Here is a 27023-nt window from a genome sequence, read left to right on the forward strand (position 1 = left end):
GTCATGATCTGCCGGCGCAGGAGATCGTGGCGGTCGTGTTTAGCACCGCCGCAAAATGTCTAGTTAATTATGCGAGTGGCGCAAACATCGCCTCGCACAGGCGCTAGTTGCTTTACGCCCCAATCAGCACCCTCTTAAGGCACTAACGGGAGGCGCAAACAACTGAATTTTTCCCCCTTTGGGTTCTGTGGCTCCACTCCTCCTTTTCAGTTAGATGTCTCAACCGCCTTCTTCCTCTCCATCGATTCCTGCTCGCACCAAATTCTTCCACTCTGCTTGCGATCCACTCCGATTGCGTCCTCCTAGCTCTGTCCCCAAGCTCTGTGCTCAAGCTCTGTCCCTATTAATCAGCCTAGATTAATATTAATATGCCTGAAATTGCTCATTTTAACCAATCTTGGTGTTCTGATGCAGGATTATATTTTAATTCATTTTTTTTGATGGGATGCTCCCGAAGAAGCCTTGGTGAGTTGCTGCAGTGCATCTTGTAGATGGTACACACTGCAGCCACGGTAAGCCGGTGGTGGAGGGACTGAATGTTTAAGGTGGTAGATGGGGTGCCAATCAAGCGGGCTGCTTTGTCCTGGATGGTGTCGAGCTTCTTGAGTGTTGTTGGAGCTGCACTCATCCAGGCAAGTGGAGGTTATTCCATCACACTCCTTACTTGTGCCTTGTAGATGGTAGAAAGGCTTTGGAGAGTCAGGAGGTGAGACACTCGCCGCAGAATACCTAGCCTCTGACCTGCTCTTGTTGCCACAGTATTTATGTGGCTGGTCCAGTTAAGTTTCTGATCAATGGTGACCCCCAGGATGTTGATGGTGGGGGATTCGGCGATGGTAATGCCGTTGAATGTGAAGGCACGGTGGTTAGACTCTCACTTTTTGGAGAAAGTCATTGCCTGACACTTCTGTGGTGCGAATGTTAACTACCACTTATCAGCCCAAGCCTGAACGTCATCCAGGTCTTGTTGCATGTGGGCATGGCATGCTCCTCCTGCACTATGTGGGAAATCAGGGACACTTCCTGTGTCCCTGACGACCATGTGTGCGGAAAGTGTATTCAGCTGCAGCTACTGGCAGACCGTATTGCGGCACTGGAGCTGTGAATGGATACATACTGGAGCATTTGCGATGCTGAGGACATCGTGGATATCACGTTTAATCAGTTGGTCACACCGCAGGTAAAGGCTGCACAGGCAGGAAGGGAATAGGTGACCGCCAGGCAGAGTAGTAGGCGCAGACAGGTAGTGCAGGGGTCCCCTGTGGCCATCACCCTCTCAAACGGATATACCGCTTTGGATATTGTTGAGGGAGATGGCTTATCAGGGGAAGGCAGCAGCAGCCAAATTCCTGGCTGTGGTGTATGTGCCTTTAAGAGCCCCTGTGTACTGTAATGGCGGTAGTGGCCACTCGGGCTATATAAGCCTATATAGTGTCTTGTATCTGTTAGTTCACCTCCAGACTTTGTCCAGTAAACACCTGTAAACCAACTCCTGCATTCCATGTCTTCATTAACACATGGACACAACAGTGGCGACGAATTGGAAACGGACTTACCTGCAATTCGGCAGCACCTCAAGGAAATCGATTCCTCAGACGAAGGAAAAAGAAAAAAAAAAAGAAAATACTGTGGTTTCACCAGCTAGCCAGGCTGGTGGCAGGTACTGCAATAATCCTTCCTGGGCGGCGGGCTGGGGCTCGATCAGCTGGCTCTACAGCTGGGCCAAGCAGTGAAGGCACAGGCAAACAGTGACGAAGGGTGGAGCACTCGGGAGACGGCCAGCTCTGCAAAACAGGTCGGCGTTCGGACGCAGAGGGAGGGGAAAGTCCCAGAGAGTCCGGCGGGAATAAGTTTCCGACTATTAAAAATATTTGTATAATTAAAACCGCAGAAAACAGCGTTGTCAGCAGCAACAGCGGCAGGAAAGCGCGGGAGGCGCCATTTCTTTTCAGCAAGGAGGAAGGGAAAGCGCGGGAGGCGCCATTTTTTTTTCAGGATGCCTAAGACTGGCAATATTACTGCTTTCGATGGTGATGTGGAGGATTGGACCACATATGTAGAAAGAGTTGAGGTATATTGCACAGCAAATGAAATAGAGGATGATAAAAAAGCATCGATACTCCTGAATCTAATGGGCGCAAAGACATGCGGGCTGTTACGAAGCCTAATCACTCCAGCCAAACCGATGGACAAGAATTTTAAGGAAATTGTTGATACCCTACAGGAGCACTTAAACCCAACACCGCTGCTGATAGCGGAACGGTTCAAATTCTTCAGGAGGAATCAGCACAAGAATGAAAGTAATGCTGATTACCTCACCGAATTAAGGAAGCTATCAAAGCACTGCCAATTCGGAGCAGGACTGGCAGATTCTCTTCGAGACAAATTCGTCTGCGGTCTCCTAAGTGAAGGAACACAGAAAAGGCTACTTTCTGAGAAAGATTTAACACTGGACAAGGCTTTCAGTATGGCTGTATCATACGAAGCAGCAGCGAGAGGAGCTGCAGAGATACAGCACAAGCCACAGGATTTCGGCACCCATGAAATGACACAGGGTTTTGAGAGAAGTTATCGGTGCGGCAGATACACCCATGACCAGAGGGACTGCTGGTTCAAGGACAAAGCATGCAGGCAATGCGGAAAGATGGGACACATTGCACGTGTATGCCGATCTGGAAAAAAAAATCCACTGACAAAAAAAAAATCAATAAAGAAAAGTACAAAAATGTACAAATGATGACGGACAGTAGCTCCGAAGACCAGAAGAGCGATAACGACTCCGGAAACAAGAGACTAAGCTGTCTCAAATTACATAATGTAATTGCCAAAGAAGATTACCAGACCATTTGGGTTACCCTCACGATAGCAGGGTCCCCAGTTAAAATGGAGCTAGATACAGGATCAGCTCTGACCGTCATAAGTCGACAGGATTACGAGCGGCTATTTCCGCACATACCCTTGAAAGAGACATCCATTATCTTAAAAACATATACGGGGCAGAAAGTATACCCCAGAGGGAAAATAAGGGTGCCTGTTGTAAACAACGGCAAGGAAATACAGAAGTTGTATTTATACGTTCTGCAAAATGGTGGTCCACCGCTGTTGGGACGTGAATGGATCAGAAAGATACGTTTAGACTGGCACTCCATTCAGGCACTGACGGTGACCAGTAAGAAAAAAAATGATGATGACGTCATACCTGAACGATTGAAAGACATCTTGACCAACGCCAAAGAAGTGTTCCAACAGGAACTAGGAACCTTGAAAGGCGTCACCGCCTCAATAAAGGTGGAAGATGCGGCAATTCCCAAGTTTTTTAAGGCAAGGCCGGTGCCATACGCAATTCGTCCAGCAGTCGAGGCGGAGCTGGAGAATTTGGAAAGGACAGGCGTGTTATCCAAGATAGATTGGAGCGAATGGGCAACACCCATCGTCCCGGTCATGAAGAAAACTTTGAATAATAATAAATCTGAAGAACAGAGAAAATTTGCATCTGTGGGGACTTCAAGGTGACTGTAAACCCGGTCCTTCACACAGTACAGTATCCTCTTCCGAGGATAGAAGATATTTTCGCCTCACTATCCGGAGGGAAACGTTTCACAAAAATTGACTTGGCACAGGCATATCTACAGATGGAGGTTGAGGAGGCCTCTAAAAAGTATCTCACAATAAACACACACAAAGGCCTGTACCAGTACAATCGACTGGTTTTCAGGGTAGCATCAGCTCCAGCTATCTGGCAAAGGGCTATGGAACAAGTCATGCAAGGAATTCCTGGGACTCAATGCTACCTAGATGACATCCTTGTAACAGGAGAAAATGACAACGAGCACCTTGCCAATTTGGAGCAGGTGCTCACTAGGCTGAGAGAACGGGGCCTACGAGCAAACCGCCCCAAGTGTGAATTTTTCCAGAAACAAATATCATATTGTGGCTACATAATTAACGAAGGAGGGTTGCATAAGTCCCCTGAAAAAATTGAAGCGGTCATAAAAGCCCCAGCACCTGAAAATGTCTCACAATTACGGTCGATCCTGGGATTGATAAATTACTATCATAAATTTTTACCGAACTTGTCAACTGTTCTGCACCCTCTTAACGAACTGCTACAAACGGGAGTAATTTGGGAATGGAGCGAGGACTGTAAACATGCCTTCCATAAATGTAAAGGCTTGATCATGTCCAAGAAAGTTTTGGCTCATTAGAACCCATCACTGCCAATCAGACTGGCGTGCGATGCATCCCCTTACGGCGTAGGAGCGGTATTATCGCATAGATTCCCTGATGGCTCGGAGCGGCCGATAGCTTTTGCGTCACGCTCATTGAACTCAGCTGAGCGTAACAATGCCCAGATCGACAGGGAAGCACTCAGCCTGGTATGGGGAGTGAAGAAATTCAACCATTACCTACATGGACAAAAATTTACCTTGTTGACTGACCATCAACCCCTCGTCTCCATATTCAACCCTAAAAAAGGCGTTCCCATTATGACAGCACAAAGGCTACAGAGGAGGTCCCTTTTCCTAGGGGCACACCAAAATGACATAGAATACAAAGGATCAAAACAGCATGGAAATGCTGACGGTTTATCGCGTCTACCGTTACCAACGGTAGAAGAAGCACCTACAGTGGACCCAGTGGAAATGTTCCACTCTACCATAGTAGATTGTCTACCAGTAACAAATGCTGCCATTGAAAAGGAAATGAGAAATGACCCGACTCTCTCACGAGTCTACGATTTAACGGTGAAGGGATGGCCAGCACATGGCGAACCACTGTTGCCAGCATTCTCGTAAAGAAGAGAACAGCTGTCACTGTGCCGAGGAACCTTGATGTGTGGATCCAGAGTGGTGATTCCACCCAAACTCCAGGATAAAGTGCTAAAGGAGCTTCACGAGGGGCATCTGGGTGGAGTGAAAATGAAGAACCTAGCCAGAGCGTTTGTGTGGTGGCCAGGTATCGATGGAGACATCGAAGAAACGACCAAGAGCTGTCTAGGATGCCATAAGGTCCAAAACGCCACACCACAAGCCCCTCTACATCCATGGGAATGGCCCTCATCTCCATGGCAAAGGGTACACATTGACTTTGCTGGTCCATTTATGGACTCAATGTTCTTAATCGCGGTTGACACACACTCCAAGTGGCCGGAGGTAGTAAAGATGTCCTCCACCACCACGGAAAAAACCATCACAGTATTAAGGACCATATTTGCCAGGAATGGGCTGCCTGAACAGATCTGTTCTGATAATGGACCACAATTTGTGTCCGAAGAATTCAGAAAGTTCTTAAAAAACAATGGGGTTAAGCACTATACATCCGCCCCATACCATCCCGCCACCAATGGATTGGCTGAAAGGTTTGTCCAGACCTTCAAGAAGGCCATAAAGGCTATGGCTAATGAAGGCATCAATCTACAGCATAAGGTAGATAACTTCTTGTTTGCCTACAGGAATGCAACACATATGGTTACAAACCAAACTCCCGCCATGATGTTTTTCAATAGAAGACTAAGATGCCGGCTGGATTTGATCAAGCCAAACATCAGAAGGGACGTAGAGAACCGGCAATTTCAAGGCATGAATGAAAGGCCAACTAGAACCTTCCAGATAGGTCAACAAGTTTTGGCCCGGGACTACCGTACCGAGAAATGGCAGCCTGGAACTATTTGCACACGACTAGGACCACTGATGTATACCGTGGACATTGGAGAAAGCATAATAAGGCACCATGCTGACCAGATCATAGAGTCATCCGAAAAGGGACAACCTACACCACCACTCTATACGCCTAATGATGAAGTAGAGATACCCATAGCATCTACCTCCGATCCGGTGATACTGGAACCAGATGAACCCGACACTGGCATTCAAGCCGAATCGACCTTACCAAAAGAACCCACTACACCACCGAAAACTACTACACCACCGGAAACTACTACACCACCGAGGCGTTATCCGGACCGAGTCAGGAAGCCTCCAGAGAGACTGACTTATAATTGATTAACTGCAGCAAATGTTTAGATTATTGTTCTTGTACACATGTTAATAACAATTACTTAAAATGTTATGTACTGGTTGTCTAAAAGGGGAGGAATTGTGGTGTATGTGCCTTTAAGAGCCCCTATGTACTGTAATGTCGGTAGTGGCCACTCGGGCTATATAAGCCTGTATAGTGTCTTGTATCTGTTAGTTCACCTCCAGACTTTCTCCAGTAAACACCTGTAAACCAACTCCTGCATTCCATGTCTTCATTAACACACGGACACAACACTGGCACCATGGGTGGTTCTGCTGCACAGGACAGGAGGAAAATGATCGGGAGTGCTATAGTGATAGGGGGTTCTATTGTAAGAGGATAGATAGGTGTTGCTGCGGCCGCAAACGAGACTCCAGGATGGTATGTTGCCTCCCTGGTGCAAGGGTCAAGGATGTCTCGGGGCGGCTGCAGGGCAATCTGGAGGGGGAGGGTGAACAGCCAGTTGTTGTGGTGCGTATAAGTACCAACGATATAGGTAAAAACCAGAATGAGGTCCTAAAAGCATAATGTAGGGAGTTAGGAGGTAAATTTAAAAATAGGACCTCAAAAGGTAGTAATCTCAGGATTGCTACCAGTGCCACGTGCTAGTCAGAGTAGAAATAGAAGGTTTTTCAGAGGAATGGTGCAAGGGGGAGGGATTCAAATTCCTGGGACATTGGAACCGGTTCTGGGGGAGGTGGGACCAGTACAAACTGGACGGTTTGCACCTGAGCAGGACTGGGACCGATGTCCCAGGAGGAGTGTTTGCTAGTGCTGTTGGGAAATGTTTAAACTAAAATGGCAGGGGGTTGGGAACCTGTGCAGGGAGACAGAGGAAAGGGAAGCAAGGGTAGAAGCAAAAGACAGCAAGGAGAAAAGCAAAAGTGGCAGTCAGAGAAATCAAGGGTGTAAATCAAACATGGCCACAGTAAATAATAATTCTAAAAGATCTAAGAGTGTTAAAAAAACAAGCCTGAAGGCTTTGTGTCTTAATGCGAGGAGTATTCGTAATAAGGTGGATGAATTAGCTGCTCAAATGGATATAAACGGATATGGGCCCAGAACTTGGTGTCGGGGGCTTGCCGCGCGTGCAAGCCCCCGATGTGCACTTACCCGGCGTGCTGACATCTGAAACCTGGCCCGCAGTGGATTTCCTGTCACTGGCCCGGTTCTGATGTCGGCGCGCTGTGCTAACCTGACCCAACGGCGTAGTTAGTGCAATGTGCCGGCTGGGATCAGGTGAGCACTGTTCAGCCAATCAGGGGAGGGGAAACTTCATTCATAAGTTTGAGAGTAAGAACTGTCAAACTCATGAAAAGTACTGCACCCCAAAACACTACTTAAACTTTAAATAACATTTTAAAAAACATCCCAATCATTAAATTAAGTATAAATAAGTTTAAAAAAATAATTTAAACAATAATTTTTTTTTTGGAAAAAAATAAATATTTAATAAAAAGGGTATAAAACTAAACTTACCTTATTGTAGATTCTTTAAAATAATAAACCTGTGGAAAAAAAAATTCTAAATTGCACTAAAACACCACTTACCTGTAAAAATAAATACTTATGTGTGCTTTTTACAAGCGTAAAGACCGGAGGCCTTTACACATGTGCAAATCCCCCAAAACAGAGGAAGTCCAAGACGCACGCGCTGCCCCCTACAGCGCACGCGCTAGCCTCTTCACCTCTTGGGTTAGAGGAGAGGAAATGCCGGTTTTCAGCGCATGCGCTGTGCATGCTGAAAACCGGCATTTCCTCCGGCCAGACGCGTGAGTACCCCTTCCGTACTCACGTGTTTGGGGAGGAATTACTGCCCCATGATATAATTGGGATTATGGAGACATGGCTCCAGGGTGAACAAGGCTGGGAATTCAACATCCAGGGGTATTCAATATTCAGGAAAGACAGGCAAAAAGGAAAAGGAGGTGGGGTAGCATTGCCGGTTAAAGAGGAGATTAATACAATAGTAAGGAAGGATATTAGCTCTGATGATGTGGAATCTGTATGGGTAGAGCTGAGAATTATCAAGGGTCAGAAAATATTAGTGGGAGTTGTATACAGACCCCCAAACTGTAATACTGAGGTTGGGGATGGCATTACATGGGAAATTAGAGATGCATGCAATAAGGGCACAGAAGTTATCATGGGTGACTTTAATCTACATATAGATTGGGCTAACCAAATTAGTAACAATACTGTGGAGGAGGAAATCCTAGAGTGTATACGGGATGGTTTCCTGGACCAATATGTTTAGGAAACAACTGGAGATCAGGCCATCTTAGACTGGATATTATGTAATAAGAAAGGATTAATTAGCAATCTTGTTGTGCGAGGCCCCTTGGGGAGGAGCGATCATAATATGATAGAATTCTTCATTAAGATGGAGAGTGAAGCATTTGACTCAGAGACTAAGGTCCTGAATTTAAATAAAGGAAACTACGATGGTATGAGGTGCGAGTTGGCTAGGATGGATTGGAAAACGTTACTTAAAGGGTTGACAGTGGATAGGCAATGGCAAACATTTAAAGAGTGCCTGGATGAACTACAGAACTTGTTCATCCCTATTTGGCATAAAAATAAAACAAAAAAGGTGACTCAACCGTGGCTAACAAGGGAAATTAGGGATAGCATAACATCCAAGGAGAGGACATATAAATTGGCCAGAAAAAGCAGCAAACCTGAGGATTGGGAGCAGTTTAGGATTCAGCAAAGGAGGACAAAGGGATTAATTAAGAGGGGGAAAATACAATATGAGAGTAAGCTTGCAGGGAACATTAAAACTAACTGTAAAAGCTTCTATAGATAGGTGAAGAGTAAAAGATTGGTGCAGTCAAGTGTAGGTCCCTTGCAGTCAGAATCAGGGGAATTTATAATGGGGAACAAAGAAATGCCAGGCCACTTAAATACATACTTTGGTTCTGTCTTCACAAAGGAGGACACAAATAACCTCCCAGAGATGTCGGGGAACATATGGTCTAATGAGAGGGAGGAACTGAATGAAATCAGTATTTGTAGGGAAACGGTGTTAGGGAAATTGATGGGATTGAAGGCCGATAAATCCCCAGGGCCTGATAATCTACATCCTAGGGTACTTCAGGAAGTGGCCCTAGAAATAATAGATGCATTGCTGGTCATCTTCCAAAATTCTATAGATTCTAGAACAGTTCCCATTGATTGGAGGGTAGCTAATGTAACCCCACTATTTAAAAAAGGTGGTAGATAGAAAACGGGGAATTATAGAACGGTAAGCCTGACATCGGTAGTGGGGAAAATGCTAGAGTCCATTATAAAAGATGTAATAGCAGAGCACTTGGAAAATAGTAACAGGATCGGACAAAGTCAACAGGGATTTACTGAAGGTAACTAGTTCTTGACTAATCTACTGGAATTTTTTGAGGATGTAACTGGTAGAATAGATAAGGGAGAACCAATGGATGTGGTGTATTTGGACTTTCAGAAGGCTTTCGATAAGGTCCCGCATAAGAGATTAGCGTGCAAAGTTAAAGCACATGGGATTGGGGGTAAGGTACTGACTTGGATAGAAAACTGGTTTGCAGACAGGAAGCAAAGAGTTGGAATAAATGGGTCTTTTTCCGAGTGGCAGGCAGTGATTAGTGGGGTACCGCAGGAATCGGTGCTAGGACCCCAGCTATTCACAATATATATCAATGATCTAGACGAGGGAACTAGATGTAATATCTCTAAGTTTGCAGACGACACAAAGCTGGGTGGGTGTGTGTGCTGTGAGGAGGATGCAGAGAAACTCCAGTATGATTTGGACAAGTTGGGTGATTCGGCAGATGCATGGCAGATGCAGTATAATGTGGATAAATGCGAGGTTATCCACTTTGGTGGCAAAAACAGGAAGGCAGATTATTATCTGAATGGCAATAGATTGGGAAAAGGGGAAGTGCAACGAGACCTGGATGTCCTTGTGCACCAGTCACTGAAGGTAAGCATACAGGTACAGCAGGCGGTTAAGAAGGCAAATGGTATGTTGGCATTCATAGCGAGAGGGTTTGAGTACAGGAACAAGGATGTCTTGCTGCAGTTGTACAGGGCCTTGGTGAGACCACATCTTGAGTATTGTGTGCAGTTTTGGTCGCCTTATCTGAGGAAGGATGTTCTTGCCATGGAGGGAGTGCAGCGAAGATTCACCAGACTGATACCTGGGATGGCAGGAATGACGTATGAGGAGCGATTGGGTCGATTGGGCTAGTATTTGCTAGAGTTTAGCAGAATGAGAGGGGATCTCATTGAAACTTATAAAATTCTATCGGGACTAGACAGACTAGATGCAGGAAGGATGTTCCCGATGGCAGGGGAGTCCAGAACCAGGGGTCACAGTCAAAGGATAAGGGGTAAACCATTTAGGACTGAAATGAGGAGGAATTTCTTCATCCAGAGAGCGGCGAAACTGTGGAATTCTCTACCACAGAAGGCAGCTGAGGCCAATTCATTAAATATATTCAAGAAGGAGCTAGATATATTTCTTAAGGCTAAAGGGATCAAGGGATATGGAGAGAAAGCAGGGACAGGGTACTGAATTTGGATGATCAGCCATGATCTCATTAAATGGCGGAACAGGCTCGAGGGGCCGAATGGCCTACTCCTGCACCGATCTTCTATGTTTCTATGTTTCATTATCTGAGCAGTTGTGAATGGCACTGAACACTGTGCAGTCATCAGCGAACATCCCCATTTCTGACCTTATGTTATAGTGAAGTTCATTTATGAAACAGCTGAAGATGTTTGGGCCTAGGACACTGCCCTGAGGAACTCCTGCAGCGATGTCCTGGGGCTGTGATGATTGACCTTCAATCACCACAACCATCTTCTTTTGTGTTAGTTATGACTCCAGCCAGTGGAGAGTTTTCACCCCCGATTCCCATTGACTTCAATTTTACTAGGACTTCTTCATGCCGGCGGCAGCAGCGAGAGCGGCTCTGGGTGGAGACTGAGCGCGGAGACCGAGGAGTTAAAAAGCGGGGAGAGAGAGCGGCCCAGACTCACCAGCGGCAGCAGCGAGAAATAAAAAGGAACCGAAGTGTGATGTCACCAGAAAGCAGGTAAGTGATTGGTTGGTGAGTATTTCTCTCTTTCTCGCTTTTTTTCAAACTTAATTTTTGTGTTTTAAAGTTTCTAGGGTCTCTGTTGTGCAGCGGGGAGTGGTAGTAAACAAGGGCCCTTGAGTATATCATTTAATTGTAGTGTAATTAGTGGTATTGATTTGATTAAATTTAATTTGAATTAATTAAAGTGTATGTCATGGCAGCACAGCTCGGCCCCGTGGCATGCTCCTCCTGCACTATGTGGGAAATCAGGGACACTTCCTGTGTCCCTGATGACCATGTGTGGGAAAGTGTATCCAGCTGCAGCTACTGACAGACTGCATTGCGGCACTGGCGCTGTGAATGGATACATACTGAAGCATTTGCGATGCTGTGAACATCGTGGATAGCACGTTTAGGGAGTTGGTCACACCGCAGGTAAAGGCTGCACAGGCAGGAAGGGAATGCATGACCACCAGGCAGAGTAGTAGGTGCAGACAGGTAGTGCAGGGGTCCCTTGTGGCCATCCTCCTTTCAAACAGATATACCACTTTGGATAATGTTGAGGGAGATGGCTTATCGGGGGAAGGCAGCAGCAGCCAACTTCCTGGCACCATGGGTGGTCCTGCTGCACATGACGGGAGGAAAAAGAGCGGGAGAGCTATAATGATAGGGGATTCTACTGTAAGGGGAATAGATAGGCATTTCTGTGGCCGCAAACAAGAGTCCAGGACAGTATGTTGCCTCCCTGGTGCAAGGGTCAAGGATGTCTAGGGTGGCTGCAGGGCATTCTGGAGGTGGAGGGTGAACAGCCAGTTGTCGTGGTGCATATAGGTACCAACGATATAGGTAAAAATGGGATGAGGTCCTAAAAGCTGAATATAGGGAGTTAGGAGGTAAATTAAAAAATAGGACCTCAAAAGTAGTAATCTCAAGATTGCTACCAGTGCCACATGCTAGTCAGAGTAGAAATAGAAGGATATTTCAGATGAATACGTGGCTAGAGGAATGGTGCAAGGAGGAGGGATTCAAAATCCTGGGACATTGGAACCGGTTCTGGGGGAGGTGGGACCAGTACAAACTGGACGATTTGCACCTGGGCGGGACCAGAGCCGATGTCCTAAGGGGGAGTGTTTGCTAGTGCTGTTGGGGAGGGTTTAAACTAAAATGGCACAGGTTCCCAGCCCCCTGCAAGGAGACAGAGGAAAGGGAAGCAAGGATAGAAACAAAAGTTAGGAAGGAGAAAAGCAAAAATAGAAGGCAGAGAAATCAAGGGCGTAAGTCAAACAGGGCCACAGTAAATAAGAATTCTAAAAGGACTAAGGCCTAGAAATTCAGTTGGGCGCCATTTGGGGCGCCAAGCTCGCCTGGGCGCCGGAATTACCGCTGCGAGCGGAGCCACTAGCGCCATCCCGATATTCAGTTTCAGCGCCCCAAACGGAAGCGGGCCGCTACTCGAGGCTCCCCGTGTCCCGCTTGGGGCGCTGAAACTGATTATCGCAGCGCAACGTGCCGCAGCGCCACACGCTGCGGCATGGCACGCTGCGGTACTGCAGGCCTTCCTCCCACTGTTAAGGGGGAGGTGCCTGCAACAGCGCGATCCCCGCTCGCGAGTGCCGGCAAATGAGCCCGGCACCAAGGAGAAGTGCCGGGCTCCCGGGAAACAGCCGGCAATGCCGCGGGGGGGTGGTTTAGGAGGCTGGGGACGGAGGTGCTGGCAGGCGGCCACCGAAAAAGCGGCCGCCCCGCACCTCCACCTTAACTAGCGCCACTACCGCCACAGGTAGGCCCTGTGAACCGGTCGCGATTTGCGACCGGCGTTAAAGAGGCGGGCGCGACCAAATATGGTGATCGGGGTGGGAGCAGGGCGCTGCGCACACCGATGACGTCATCGGTGGCGGCACAGCGCTCCAGGCTAACGCCGCCATTAGTGCCCCGCTAAATATCGCGGGAGGTGTGGCCAGTGGCGCTGAAGCCACTGAGTGCCCTCTTTGGGCGCTAACTGGTGGCGCAGCCCACTGAATTTCTAGGCCTAAGAGTGTTAAAAAATCAAGCCTAAAGGCTTTGGGGGAGAAATTGGGTATAGCCCCGTTTGGGGCGCTAGTCATGGCGAAGCGCAAAGCCTAGCACCAGGCAATTTTTAGCGCACCTGGCGCAATATTGGGTTGCAGCACCCCTGAGTGTGATTGTGGCGCTAAATCAAGCGCTGCACGATACTCTTAAGGCGCTAACCCAGGGGCGCAACCCAATTTCGCGGCGGCGGGGCGCAGCGCAGGTGCTGTCAATAATCACTTACCCCGAGACACACTGGCGCCGGCCAGCTCTTAAAGGGGCGGGTCAATTAGGATCACCAGACACAGCACTTCCTGGCACGCCTTAAATTCGGCGCTAACTTACCTGAGGCGCTCCATCCTGTCAAGACATGGAGAGGGTGAGGCAGATGGCAGAGCGCTTCACCGAGGTGGCCCTTGAAGCTTTGGTTGGTGCTGTGGAGCGCAGGCGTGACATCCTGTATCCTGAGGATGGGAGGAGGGCTCAAAGTGCTGACCACCGGCGAGCATGGATGGATGTGGCCACCAGAGTGACCGGCAGAAGCGTGGTGCCCAGGAGCGCGGTGTAGTGCAGGAAGAAGTTCAATGATCTCACTCGGGTCGTCAGGGTGAGTGCCTTTTCCACGATCATCTTCATCCTTCCATCTGCACCTGACTTAATGGCTAGAGGGTGCCCAAACCCCCAAAGGCCATCTGTCAGCCAGCACCCATGGCCCTTTCAGAAAACACACACGCACATGCTGCTCAATGCATAATGTAAGGGCTATTCTACCATGGGGGGCATGTGATGTCAGCTCAATGCATAATGTAAGGGCTATTCTACCATGGGGGGCATGTGATGTCAGCTCAATGCATAATGTAAGGGCTATTCTACCATGGGGGGCATGTGATGTCAGCTCAATGCAGCATGCTTCAACACTTCCCGTCCTTTCTCCTGCAGGCGAAGATGGCCAGGAACTGCCGTGAGCAGATGGTCACCGGAGGAAGCCAGCCTGACCTGCAGATCCTGAGCGAGTTGGAGCAAAGAGTGCAGAGGATAGTGGGACACCGGCTGACTGGACCAGTCACCTCTGGAGCTGCCGACCCCAGAGTGGCCAGCGATGGTAAGGCGATCACCTTTTTGATCTCTCTCCTACCAATTGTTCCCCCCACCAGCATGATTCTCCACTGCCGAGCCACTACAGTACATTGCAGCACTTATGCCTCCCTCGCTGCCACCCTGTCCTCATGCTAAAGCCACTCCTGTACCTCCCTGCTTTCAGATGGTGATTCGCCAGGTGAGGAGGTGGGCCCTGAAGCTGCCACTATGAGTGACTCTGGAGGCGAGGACCAGGAGGAAGCCGGACCATCCCAACCACCCTCAGGCGAGCCAGCCCAACGCTAGACTGGGGGCACAACTTCCCTGGAGGGGGGCAGGGGGACCAGCTCTGAGGAGGAGGCAGCTCCAGGCACCAGCAGGCTGCAGCAATGCAGGGGGGGGAGGGAAGATCGGGTGCCGTCTCCCCGGAGGGCGAGTCAGGCCACCAGTGCTGCTGCACAGAGCGCAGAGGAGGTGCGTGCCCTCAGTGAAATGAGCGCCCAGGCTGGCCGGAGGCACACTGAGCTCATGGCTGCAGTGGCAAGGTTGGCTGAAACCATCGAGACACTGGCGCGGAGTGTCCAAGACATCGGCGCAGCACAGGCCTGGAGTGCGGTGGACTTCGGGCCAGCATTGGAAAGGTCTGTCCAGGGCTTCGGCGAAGCAATGGAAAGGTCTGTCCAGGGCTTTGGCAAAGCAATGGAAAGGAGTGTCCAGGGCTTCACCGAAGCACTGGCACCTGCAACGCAAGTGCTGAGTGCTGCCACGCAGTCACTCGCTGGTCTCCTGCATACGCAGATTGAGGCCAGGTGACCAGTGACTGCTGCCACCCTCGATGGCTCAGCCAGGATTACCTGGGGCCCTCAGAGCGCCACAGCAGGCCAGCAATCTGTGCTGCAGCAGATTGCTCCGGATGCTGAAGTGCTGCCCCGTGGTAGTGCCAGTGTGTTGCTGGAGCAGGGAGGTGCTGTCCTCTCTCAAGATGACAGCATTCCTGCTGCCACCACTGGAACTTCCCCACTGCAGCTGCCACCACCTGCAGGACAGACTGCTTCCACCCATGCACAGGTGGAGCAGTCAGCAGCTGGGCCCTCTAGGCCCAGAGATCGTCCAGGCCGCACCTCAGGGGCATCTGCGCTCAGGGACAGTCAGCAGGCCTCCCCCAGCCTTGATGCAGCCACTGGGGTCACATTAAGGAGGAACTGCAGGGAGGGAAGGGGCCGGAGCCGCAAGAGACCGAGGTCCCCATCAGGGGGCAAAGAGTAAAGGGGGGTGATGAAGCCTCTGCTGAGGTCGAATCAAGGCCATAGAGGATGCCATGATAGCACTTTATGTTTTGGCAAGTCTCACGGGAGGGAGAGTCAATAATGTGTCTGTGTTATTTAAGCTTTCTGTTGCTATTGCTTTTTCATGTTGGAATGAAGCACATTTTTTATAATAAAACACTTTATTCATTTGCAATGGCCATGTCTGCTTCTTACATGCATTTTGCCCTTCACAGGCTTGGGGGTATAAGGGTGGTTCCAGTCCTGTTCTTGGACTGGCTACAAGCATTCAGCGAGAGGTGCCTAGAAGCGACTTCTGATCAGCCTCTGACACACGGCCCTTCCAGTTAGTCCCTCCCTCCCATCTTGGTCCTCCTCCTCCTCCTCCTCCTCCTCCTCTGCTGGTGCGTCAATGTCTGGTGGCATTGGCTGGGAACGTAGGATAGCGAGGTTATGGAGCATGCAGCAAACAACGACGAAGTGCGAGACTCGCTCAGGCGAGTACTGCAGTGCTCCCCCGGAATGGTCCAGACAGCGGAACCACTGCATCAGCACGCCGATTGTGTATTCCACAATGTTCCTCGTCGCCTGATGGCTCGCATTGTAGTTTTCCTCAGCAGGGGTACTGGGCATCCGAAGTGGGGTCATCAGCCATGGGCACAGAGGATAGCCTTTGTCCCCGAGAAGCCAGCCTTCTGGGTGAGCCGGGGCCTCGAAAAGGTCAGCAACAGAAGTCTGGCGCAGGATGATGGCGTCGTGGCTGCTGCCTGGGAACTGCGCATTGACTGCGAGGATCAGCTGCCGGTGGTCACAGACCAGCTGGACATTCAAGGAATGGAACCCCTTGCGGTTGCGGAACTCCTCTGGATTGAAAACAGGTGCCCGCAAAGCCACGTGCGTGCAGTCAATGGCACCCTGCACCATGGGTAAGTCCGCTATTGCTGCGAAGCCTTCTGCGTGCTCCAGCTGCTTGTCCGGGGTCATTGGGAAGGAGATGTACTGCCGCCTCCTTCTAAACAGGGCATCAGTCACTTGACGGATGCAGCAATGCACTGCAAACTGCGAGATGCTGGCTATGTCCCCAGATGTGGCCTGAAAAGAGCCGCTCATGTAGAAGTTCAGGGCAACAGTCATCTTCACAGCCACCGACAGAGATGTCCTACACCTTATCTGAGGCTGCAGATCTGCCCGAAGCAGGTGGCACAGCTCAGTCGCCACCTCCTTTCTAAATCGCAGCCTTCTGACACACTGCTCCTCCGACATGGTCATGTAGAAAACTGCTGTCGGAAAACCCTGCCAGCGTAAGGTCTGGTGTGGCGATGTCTGTTGGCCCTCCTCCGTCTGGCCATGGCCGCCCCTCTCTCCCTGCGTCTCAGTGCCCTTTCCAGATGATGCAGCAGCAGGACGTTCCCCTCCAATGCAGCCCCCATAATAAGTGCGCACAGGAAGTGTTCCCATTGTAAAAGCTCACCAGCAGCAAGGCGATGGTCAGAAGGCTGAAGTTCCTCTGCCTGCGCAGGCTCAGTGGTCAGAAGGCTCTCTGTGTGCAGCTCAGCAACTCTTTGTAACTCACGAAGAAGTTGTGCTCCAGAAATGGCTGCCGCTTTTGAAACACACCAGTCCCCTTTAAATAACGCCCCCCCAGGCCGAGAGCGAGTGGGTAAGGTTCCCTGCAAGCTGTCACTATTAGCACCAGGCGCTACGGAGGGGGGCACCACTGAATTTCCGGTCCGGGGCGCCCAAAAGGGGTTGCATACTGAAATGACGTCACAATCTGCCTGCAACAATGAGCGGACGCTAAGATTTTGCGCCGGCGCTAAATGCATGCTCAACATGGGGCAAGGCGCTAGGCTCCCTGCGCCCATCAGGAAATTGGCTACCGCCCCACTTCTCGGCCTCTTTAGGCGCTAATCGGTGGTGCAATCAATCGAATTTCTCCCCCTTTGTGTCTTAATGTGAGAAGCATGCGTAAGAAGGTGGATGAATTAGCTGCGCAAATAGATGTAAACAGATAGGATATCATTGGGATTACGGGGAAATGGCTCCAGGGTGACCAAGACTGGGAATTCAACATCCAGGGGTATTCAATATTCAGGAAGGACAGGAAAAAAGGAAAAGGAGAAAACAAATATTTTCTATCAGTCTTTACAGTAGAGGACACTAAAAATATCCCAAGACTGGACAAACAGGGGTCAATGGGGGGGGGGGAGGAGCTAAAGACGATAAAAATCACTAAGGAGATGGTACTCAGTAAAATAATGGGACTTAAGGCGGTTAAATCCCCCAGACCTGATGGCCTACATCCTAGGGTCTTGAGAGAAGTGGCGGTAGGGATTGTGGATGCATTGGTGATTATTTTCCAGAACTCCCTGGACTCAGGAAAGGTCCCGGCAGATTGGAAAACTGCTAATGTAACACCCTTATTTAAGAAGCGAAGTAGACAAAAAGCTGGAAATTATAGAGCAGTTAGCCTAACATCTGTGGTTGGCAAAATGTTGGAGTCCATTATTAAGGAAACAGTAACAGAGCATTTGGATAAACATAATTTAATAGGACAGAGTCAGCATGGTTTTATGAAGGGGAAGTCATGTTTGACAAATTTGCTCGAATTCTTTGAGGATGTTACATACAGGGTGGATAAAGGGGAACCAGTGGATGTGGTGTATTTGGACTTCCAAAAGGCATTTGACAAGGTGCCACACAAAAGATTACTGATCAAGATAAGAAATCACGGGATTGGGGGTAATATACTGGCATGGGTGGAAGATTGGCTATCTAACAGAAAACAAAGAGTTGGGATAAATGGTTCATTCTCGGGCTGGCAATCAGTAACTAGTGGTGTTCCGCAGGGGTCAGTGCTGGGACCCCAACTCTTTACAATCTATATTAACGATTTGGAGGAAGGGACCGAGTGCAACATATCAAAGTTTGCCGACGATACAAAGATGGGAGGGAAAGCAATGAGTGAGGATGACATAAAAAACCTGCAAAAGGACATAGACAGTGGGCAGAGATTTGGCAGATGCAATATAATGTTTGAAAGTGTGAGGTTATGCACTTTGGCAGAAAAAATCAAAGAGCAAGTTATTATCTAAATGGAGAGAAACTGCAAAGTGCTACAGTACAAAGGGACCTGGGGGTCCTGGTGCATGAAACACAAAAAGATAGTATGCAGGTGCAGCAGGTGATCAGGAAGGCCAATGGAATCTTGGCTTTTATTGCAAGGGGGATGGAGTATAAAAACAGGGAAGTCTTGCTGCAGTTATACAGGGTATTGGTGAGGCCACACCTGGAATACTGCGTGCAGTTTTGGTTTCCATATTTAAGAAAAGATATACTTGCTCTCGAGGCGGTTCAGGGAAGTTTCGCTCGGTTGATTCCGGAGATGAGGGGGTTGACGTATGAGGAAAGGTTGAGCAGGTTGGGACTCTACTCATTGGAGTTCAGAAGAATGAGAGGCGATCTTATCGAAACATATAAGATTGTGAGGGGGCTTGATCGGGTGGATGCGGGGAGGATGTTTCCACTGATGGGTGAGACTAGAACTAGGGGGCATAAACAAAGAATAAGGGCTGCCCTTTCAAAACTGAGATGAGGAGAAACTTCTTCACTCAGAGGGTAGTAAATCTATGGAATTTGCTACCCCAGAGAGCTGTGGAAGCTGCAACATTAAATAAATTTAAAATGGAGATAGACAGTTTCCTAGCAGATAAGGGAATTAGGGGTTACGGGGAGAGGGCAGGGAAGTGGACGTGAGTCTAGATTCAGATCAGCCATGATCCTATTGAATGGCGGGGCAGGCCTGAGGGGCCGTATGGCCTACTCCTGCACCTACTTCTTATGTTCTTATGAGATGGGTAGCATTGCTGGTTAAAGAGGAGATTAACACTATAGTAAGGAAGGATATTAGCTCTGATGATGTGGAATCTGTATGGGCAGAGCTGAGAAATACCAAGGGGCAGAAAACATTAGTGGGAGTTGTATACAGACCCCAAAACAGTAATGCTGAGGTTGGGGGTGGGATTAAATGAGAAATTAGCGATGCATGCAATAAGGGCACAGCAGTTATCATGGGTGACTTTAATCTACATATAGATTGGGCTAACCAAATTAGTAACAATACTGTGGAGGAGGAATTCCTAAAGTGTATACGGGATGGTTTCCTGGACCAATATGTCGAGGAACCAACTAGAGTTCAGGCCATCTTAGACTGGGTATTATGTAATGAGAAAGGATTAATTAGCAATCTTGTTATGCGAGGCCCCTGGGGAGGAGCGATCATAATATGAGAGAATTCTTCATTAAAATGGAGAGTGAAGTAGTTGACTCAGAGACTAGGGTCCTGAATTTAAATAAAGGAAACTACAATGGTATGAAGCACGAGTTGGCTCGGATGAATTGGAGAACGTTACTTAAAGGGTTGATGGTGGATAGGCAATGGCAAACATTTAAAGATCGCATGGATGAACTACATAATTTGTTCATCCCTGTTTAGCATAAAAATAAAACAAAAAAGGTGACTCAACCATGGTTAACAAGGGAAATTAGGGATAGCATAAGATCCCAAGGAGAGGACATATAATTTGGCCAGAGAAAGCAGCAAACTTGAGGATTGGGAGCAGTGTAGGATTCAACAAAGGAGGACAAAGGGATTAATTAAGAGGAGGGAAATAGATTATGAGTATAAGCTTGCAGGGAACATAAAAACTGACTAAAAGCTTCTATAGATATGTGAAGAGAAAAAGATTGGTGAAGTCAAGCATAGGTCCCTTGCAGTCAGAATCAGGGGAATTTATAATGGGGAACAAAGAAATGGGAGACCAATTAAATACATACTTTGGTTCTGACTTCACAAAGAGAACACAAATAATCTCCCAGAGATGTCGGGGAACATAGGGTCTAATGAGAGGGAGGAATTGAATGAAATCAGTATTTGTAGGGACATGGTGTTAAGGAAATTGATGGGATTGAAGGCCGATAAATACCCAGGGCCTGATAATCTACATCCTAGGGTACTTAAGGAAGTGGCCCTAGAAATAGTAGATGCATTGCTGGTCATCTTCCAAAATTCTAAAGACTCTGGAACAGTTACCATGGATTGGAGGGTAGCTAATGTAACCCCACTATTTAAAAAGGGTGGTAGAGAGAAAACGGGGAATTATAGACCGGTAAGCCTGACATCGGTAGTGGGGAAAATGCTAGAGTCCATTATAAAAGATGTAATAGCAGAGCACTTGGAAAACAGTGACAGGATCAGACAAAGTCAACATGGACTTACAAAAGGTAAATCGTGCTTGACTAATCTACTGGAATTTTTTGTGGATGTAACTGGTAGAATAGATAAGGGAGAACCAGTGGATGTGGTGTATTTGGACTTTCAGAAGGCTTTCGATAAGGTCCCGCATAAGAGATTAGCGTGTAAAGTTAAAGCACATGGGATTGGGGGTAAGGTACTGTCTTGGATAGAAAACTGGTTGGCAGACAGCAAGCAAAGAGTTGGATTAAACGGGTCTTTTTCCGAGTGACAGGCAGTGACTAGTGGGGTACCGCAGGGATCGGTGCTAGGACCCCAGCTATTCACAATATATATAAATGATCTAGACAAGGGAACTAGATGTAATATCTTCAAGTTTGCAGACGACACAAAGCTGGGTGGGCGTGTGTGCTGTGAGGAGGATGCAGAGAAACTCCAGTATGATTTGGACAGGTTGGGTGATTCGGCAGATGCATGGCAAATGCAGTATAATGTTGATAATTGCGAGGTTATCCACTTCGGTGGCAAAAACAGGAAGACAGATTATTATCTGAACGGCAATAGATTGGAAAAGTGGAAGTGCAACGAGGCCTGGGTGTCCTTGTGCACCAGTCGCTGAAGGTAAGCATGCAGGTACAGCAGGCGGTTAAGAAGGCAAATGGTATGTTGGCCTTCGTAGCAAGAGGGTGTGACTGCAGGAGCAAGGATGTCTTGCTGCAGTTGTACAGGGCCTTGGTGAGACCACATCTTGAGTATTGTGTGCAGTTTTGGTCGCCTTATCTGAGGAAGGATGTTCTTGCCATGGAGGGAGTGCAGCGAAGATTCACCAGACTGATGCCTGGGAAAGCAGGAATGACGTATGAGGAGAGATTGGGTCGATTGGGCTTATATTCGCTGGAGTTTAGAAGAATGAGAGGGGATTGTAGTGTCCGTGTGTAGATAAAGACACTGAAGACAGGAGTTGGTTCATAGGTATTTACTAAGCAAGTCTGGGGGGGGTTCTAAAGGATATACACAATACACAGGCTTATATAGCCCAAGTGGCAATTACCGGCATTACGCACGCCTGGGGCTCTTAAAGGCACATACACCACAATTGCTCTTAAAGGCACATACACCACAATTCCTCCCCTTCTAGCTAACTAGTACATCATATTTTAAGTAATTATTAATTACATGTTATATGCAAAATAATATACATTGCTGTATTAATTAATTATAAGTTAGTCTCTCAGGAGGCTTCCTGACTCGGTCCGGATAACGCCTCGGGGGTGTAGTAGTTTCTGGTGGTGTAGTAGGTTCTTCTGGCAAGGCTGATTCGGCTTGAAGGCCAGTGTCGGGTTCATCGGGTTCCAGCATCACCGGATCGGAGGTAGATATGGGTATCTCTACTTCATCGTTAGATGTATAGCGTGGTGGTGTAGGTTGTCCCTTTTCGGATGACTTGATGATTTGGTCAGCATGGCGCCTTATTATGCTTTCTCCGATGTCCACGGTATACATCAGTGGTCCTAGTCGTGTGCAGATAGTTCCAGGCTGCCATTTCTCGGTACGGTAGTCCCGGGCCAAAACCGGTTGGCCTATCTGGAAGGCCCTAGTTGGCCTTTCATTCATGCCCTGAAACTGCCGGTTCTCCACGTCCCTTCGGATGTTGGGCTTGACCAAATCCAGCCGGCATCTTAGGTTTCTATTGTAGAACATCATGGCAGGAGTTTGGTTTGTAACCATATGTGTTGCATTCCTATATGCAAATAAGAAGTTATCCACCTTGTGCTGAAGTTTTATGTCTTCATTCCCCATGGCCTTGATGGCCTTCTTGAAGGTCTGGACAAACCTTTCAGCCAATCCATTGGTGGCGGGATGGTATGGAGCGGACGTGTAGTGCTTTACCCCATTGTTCTTTAAGAACTTTCTGAATTCTTCGGACACAAATTGCGGTCCATTATCAGAACATATCTGTTCCGGCAGCCCATTCCTGGCAAATATGGTCCTTAATACTGTGATGGTTTTTTCCGTGGTGGTGGAGGACATCTTTATTACCTCCGGCCACTTGGAGTGTGCATCAACTGCGATTAAGAACATTGAGTCCATAAATGGACCAGCAAAGTCGATGTGCACCCTTTGCCAGGGAGATGAGGGCCACTCCCATGGATGTAGAGGGGCCTGTGGCGGAGCATTTTGGACCTTCTGGCATCCTAGGCAGCTCTTGGTCATGTCTTCGATGTCTCCATCGATACCTGGCCACCATACAAACGCCCTAGCTAGGTTCTTCATTTTCACTCCACCCAGATGCCCCTCGTGAAGCTCCTTTAGCACTTTATCCTGGAGTTTGGGTGGAATCACCACTCTGGATCCACACATCAAGGTTCCTCGGCACACTGACAGCTGTTCTCTTCTTTGCGAGAATGCTGGCAACAGTGGTTCGCCATGTGCTGGCCATCCCTTCATTGTTAAATCGTAGACCCGTGAGAGAGTAGGGTCATTTCTGGTCTCCCTTTCAATGGCAGAATTTGTCACCGGTAGACATTCCACTATGGTAGAGTGGAATATCTCTACTGGGTCTACTGTAGGTGCCTCTTCTATCGTTGGCAACGGCAGGCGCAATAAACCGTCAGCATTCCCATGCTGTTTTGACCCTTTGTATTCAATGTTGTATTGGTGTGCCCCTAGAAAAAGGGACCACCTCTGTAGTCTTTGTGCCGTCATAATGGGGACACCCTTCTTAGGGTTGAATATGGAGATGAGGGGTTGATGGTCAGTCAGCAAGGTAAATTTTTGTCCGTGTAGGTAATGGTTGAATTTCTTCACTCCCCATACCAGGCTGAGTGCTTCCCTGTCTATCTGGGAATAGTTACGCTCAGCTGAGTTCAATGAGCGTGACGCAAAAGCTATCGGCCGTTCCGAGCCATCAGGGAATCTATGGGACAATACCGCTCCTATGCCGTAAGGGGATGCATCGCACGCCAGTCTGATTGGTAGTGATGGGTTGTAATGAGCCAAAACTTTCTCGGATGTGATTAAGTCTTTACATTTATGGAAGGCACGTTTACAGTCTTCGTTCCATTTCCAAATCACTCCTGTCTGTAGAAGATCATTAAGAGGGTGTGGAATAGTTGATAAGTTCGGTAAAAATTTATGATAGTAATTTATTAATCCCAGGAATGACCTCAATTGTGAAACATTTTCAGGTGCTGGGGCTTTTATAACTGCTTCAATTTTTTCAGGTGACTTATGCAACCCTTCCTTATTAATTATGTGGCCACAATATGATATCTGATTTTGGAAAAATTCGCACTTGGGGCGATTTGCTCGTAGGCCCCGTTCTTTCAGCCTAGTGAGCGCCTGCTCCAAATTGGCAAGGTGCTCGTTGTCGTTTTCTCCTGTTATAAGGATGTCGTCTAGGTAACACTGAGTCCCCGGAATTCCTTGCAGGACTTGCTCCATAGCTCTTTGCCAGATAGCTGGAGCTGATGCTACTCCAAAAACCAGTCGATTGTACTGGTACAGGCCTTTGTGTGTGTTTATTATGAGATACTTTTTAGAGGTCTCCTCAACCTCCATCTGTAGATATGCCTGTGCCAAGTCAATTTTTGTGAAACGTTTTCCTCCGGATAGTGAGACGAAAATATCTTCTATCCTCGGAAGAGGATACTGTACCGTGTGAAGGACCGGGTTTACAGTCACCTTAAAGTCCCCACAGATGCGAATTTTTCTCTGTTCCTCAGAGTTATTTTTCAATGCTTTTTTCATGACTGGAACGATGGGTGTTGCCCATTCGCTCCAATCTATTTTGGATAATACGCCTGCCTTTTCCAAATTCTCCAGCTCTGCCTCGACTGCCGGACGTATTGCGTATGGCACCGGTCTTGCCTTAAAAAATTTTGGAATTGCTGCATCTTCCACTTTTATTGAGGCGGTGATGCCTTTCAAGGTTCCTAGTTTCTCTTGAAACACTTCTTTGGCGTTGGCCAAGATGTCTTTTAGTCGTTCAGGTATGATGTCATCATTGTTTTTTTCCTTACTGGTCACCGTCAGTGCCTGAATGGAGTGCCAGTCTAAACGTATCTTCCTTATCCATTCACGTCCCAACAACGGTGGACCACCATCTTGTAGAATGTATAAATACAACTTTTGTATTTCTTTGCCGTTGTATACCACAGGCACCTTTATTTTTCCTTTGGTGTATACTTTCTGCCCCGTATATGTTTTTAAGATAATGGATGTGTCTTTTAGAGGTATATGCGAAAATAGCCTCTCGTAATCTCGTCGATTTATTACGGTTAGAGCTGATCCTGTATCTAGCTCCATTTTAACTGGGGACCCTGCTATTATGAGGGTAACCCAAATGGTCTGGTAATCTTCATTGGCAATTACATTATGTAATTTGAGAGAGTTTAGTCTCTTGTTCCCGGAGTCGCTATCGCTCTTCTGGTCTTTGGAGCTACTGTCCGTCATCATTTGTACCTTTCTGTGCTTTTCCTTATTGATTCTTTTCCCGTTAGTAGATTTTTTATTTTCAGATCGGCATACACGTGGAATGTGTCCCATCTTTCCGCATCGCCTGCATGCTTTTTCTTTGAACCAGCAATCCCTCTGGTCATGGTTGGATCTGCCGCAGCGATAACATCTCTCGAAACCCCGTGTCATTTCATGGGTGCCGAAGTCCTGTGGCCTTTGCTGTATCTTTGCCGCTCCTATTGCACTGAAAGCCTTGTCCAGTGTTAAATCTTTTCCAGAAGATACCTTTTTTTGTGTTTCTACACTTAGGGGATCGCAGATGAATTTGTCTTGCAGAGAATCTGCCAGTCCTGCCTCGAATTGGCAGTGTAGGGTATCAACAATCTCCTCAAAATTCTTGTCCATCGGTTCGGCTGGAGTGATTAAGTTGCGTAACAGCTTGTATGTTTCTGCGCCCATTAGATCCAGAAGCACTGAAGCTTTTTTTTCATCTTCTATTCCATTTGCGGTGCAAAACACCTCCACTCTTTCTACATATGTGGTCCAATCCTCTATCTTGTTATCAAAAACAACAATATTGCCAAAGTTAGGCTCTGTTTCGTTATCAAAAGCATCAATATTGCCAGACTTAGGCATTTCAAAAAAGATATGGCGCTTCCCGCGCTTTTTTTTTCTCTCTGTAGCAACAATATGGCGCTTCCTGCGCTTTCCCGCCGCTGCTACCGATAACAACGCTGTTTTACTGTGGTTTCCGTTTATTCACTGTTGGAGACTCGTTCCCGACGGAGGTCTAAACGCTGACCTGCTTGCCGCGCCGGCCGTCTCCCGAGTGCACCCTCCCAGTCCGTTATTGATTGCCTCCGATTTCGCTGCCTGTCTCAGCTGTAGAGCCCGCCGCTGGAGCCCCAGCCTGACGCCCAGAAAGGATTAGCGCAGTATCTGCCACCAGCTTGGCCAGCTGGTGAAACCACAGTTTCTATTACTTCCTTGAGTCTTCTGGACGCTGGAGGAATCGATGTCCTTGAGGTGCTGCCGAATTGCAGGTAAGTCCGTTTCCACTTCGTCGCCACTGTAGTGTCCGTGTGTAGATAAAGACACTGAAGACAGGAGTTGGTTCATAGGTATTTACTAAGCAAGTCTGGGGGGGGTTCTAAAGAATATACACAATACACAGGCTTATATAGCCCAAGTGGCAATTACCGGCATTACGCACACCTGGGGCTCTTAAAGGCACATACACCACAATTGCTCTTAAAGGCACATACATCACAGGGATCTCATTGAAACTTATAAAATTTTAACAAGACTAGACAGGCTAGATGCAGGAAGGATGTTCCCGATGGCGGGGGAGTCCAGAACCAGGGGTCACAGTCTAAGGATAAGGGGTAAGCCATTTAGGACTGTTATGAGGTGGAATTTCTTCACCCAGAGAGTGGTGAACCTATGGAATTCTCTGCCACACAGGGCAGTTGAGACCAATTAATTAAATATATTCAAGAAGGATTTGGATATATTTCTTGAGGCTAAAGGGATCAAGGGATATGGGGAGAAAGCAGGGACAGGGTACTGAATTTGAATGATCAGCCATGATCTCATTAAATGGTGGAACAGGCTCGAGGGGCCGAATGGCCTACTCCTGCTCCTATCTTCTATGCCACACTCAGTCAAATGCTGCCTTGATGTCAAGTGCAGTCACTCTCAACTCACCTCTGGAATTCAGCTCCTTTGTCCATGTTTGGACCAAGGCTGTAAAGAGGTCGGGAGCAGAGTGGCCTTGGTGGACCCCAAACTGGGCATCAGTGAACAGGTTATTGGTGAGCAAGTGCCGCTTGATAGCACTGTCTG

Source organism: Somniosus microcephalus, chromosome 1 (assembly GCF_052327205.1).
Source record: "Somniosus microcephalus isolate GS21.2 chromosome 1, FLI_Smic_1.0, whole genome shotgun sequence".
NCBI classification, from domain to species: Eukaryota; Metazoa; Chordata; class Chondrichthyes; order Squaliformes; family Somniosidae; genus Somniosus; species Somniosus microcephalus.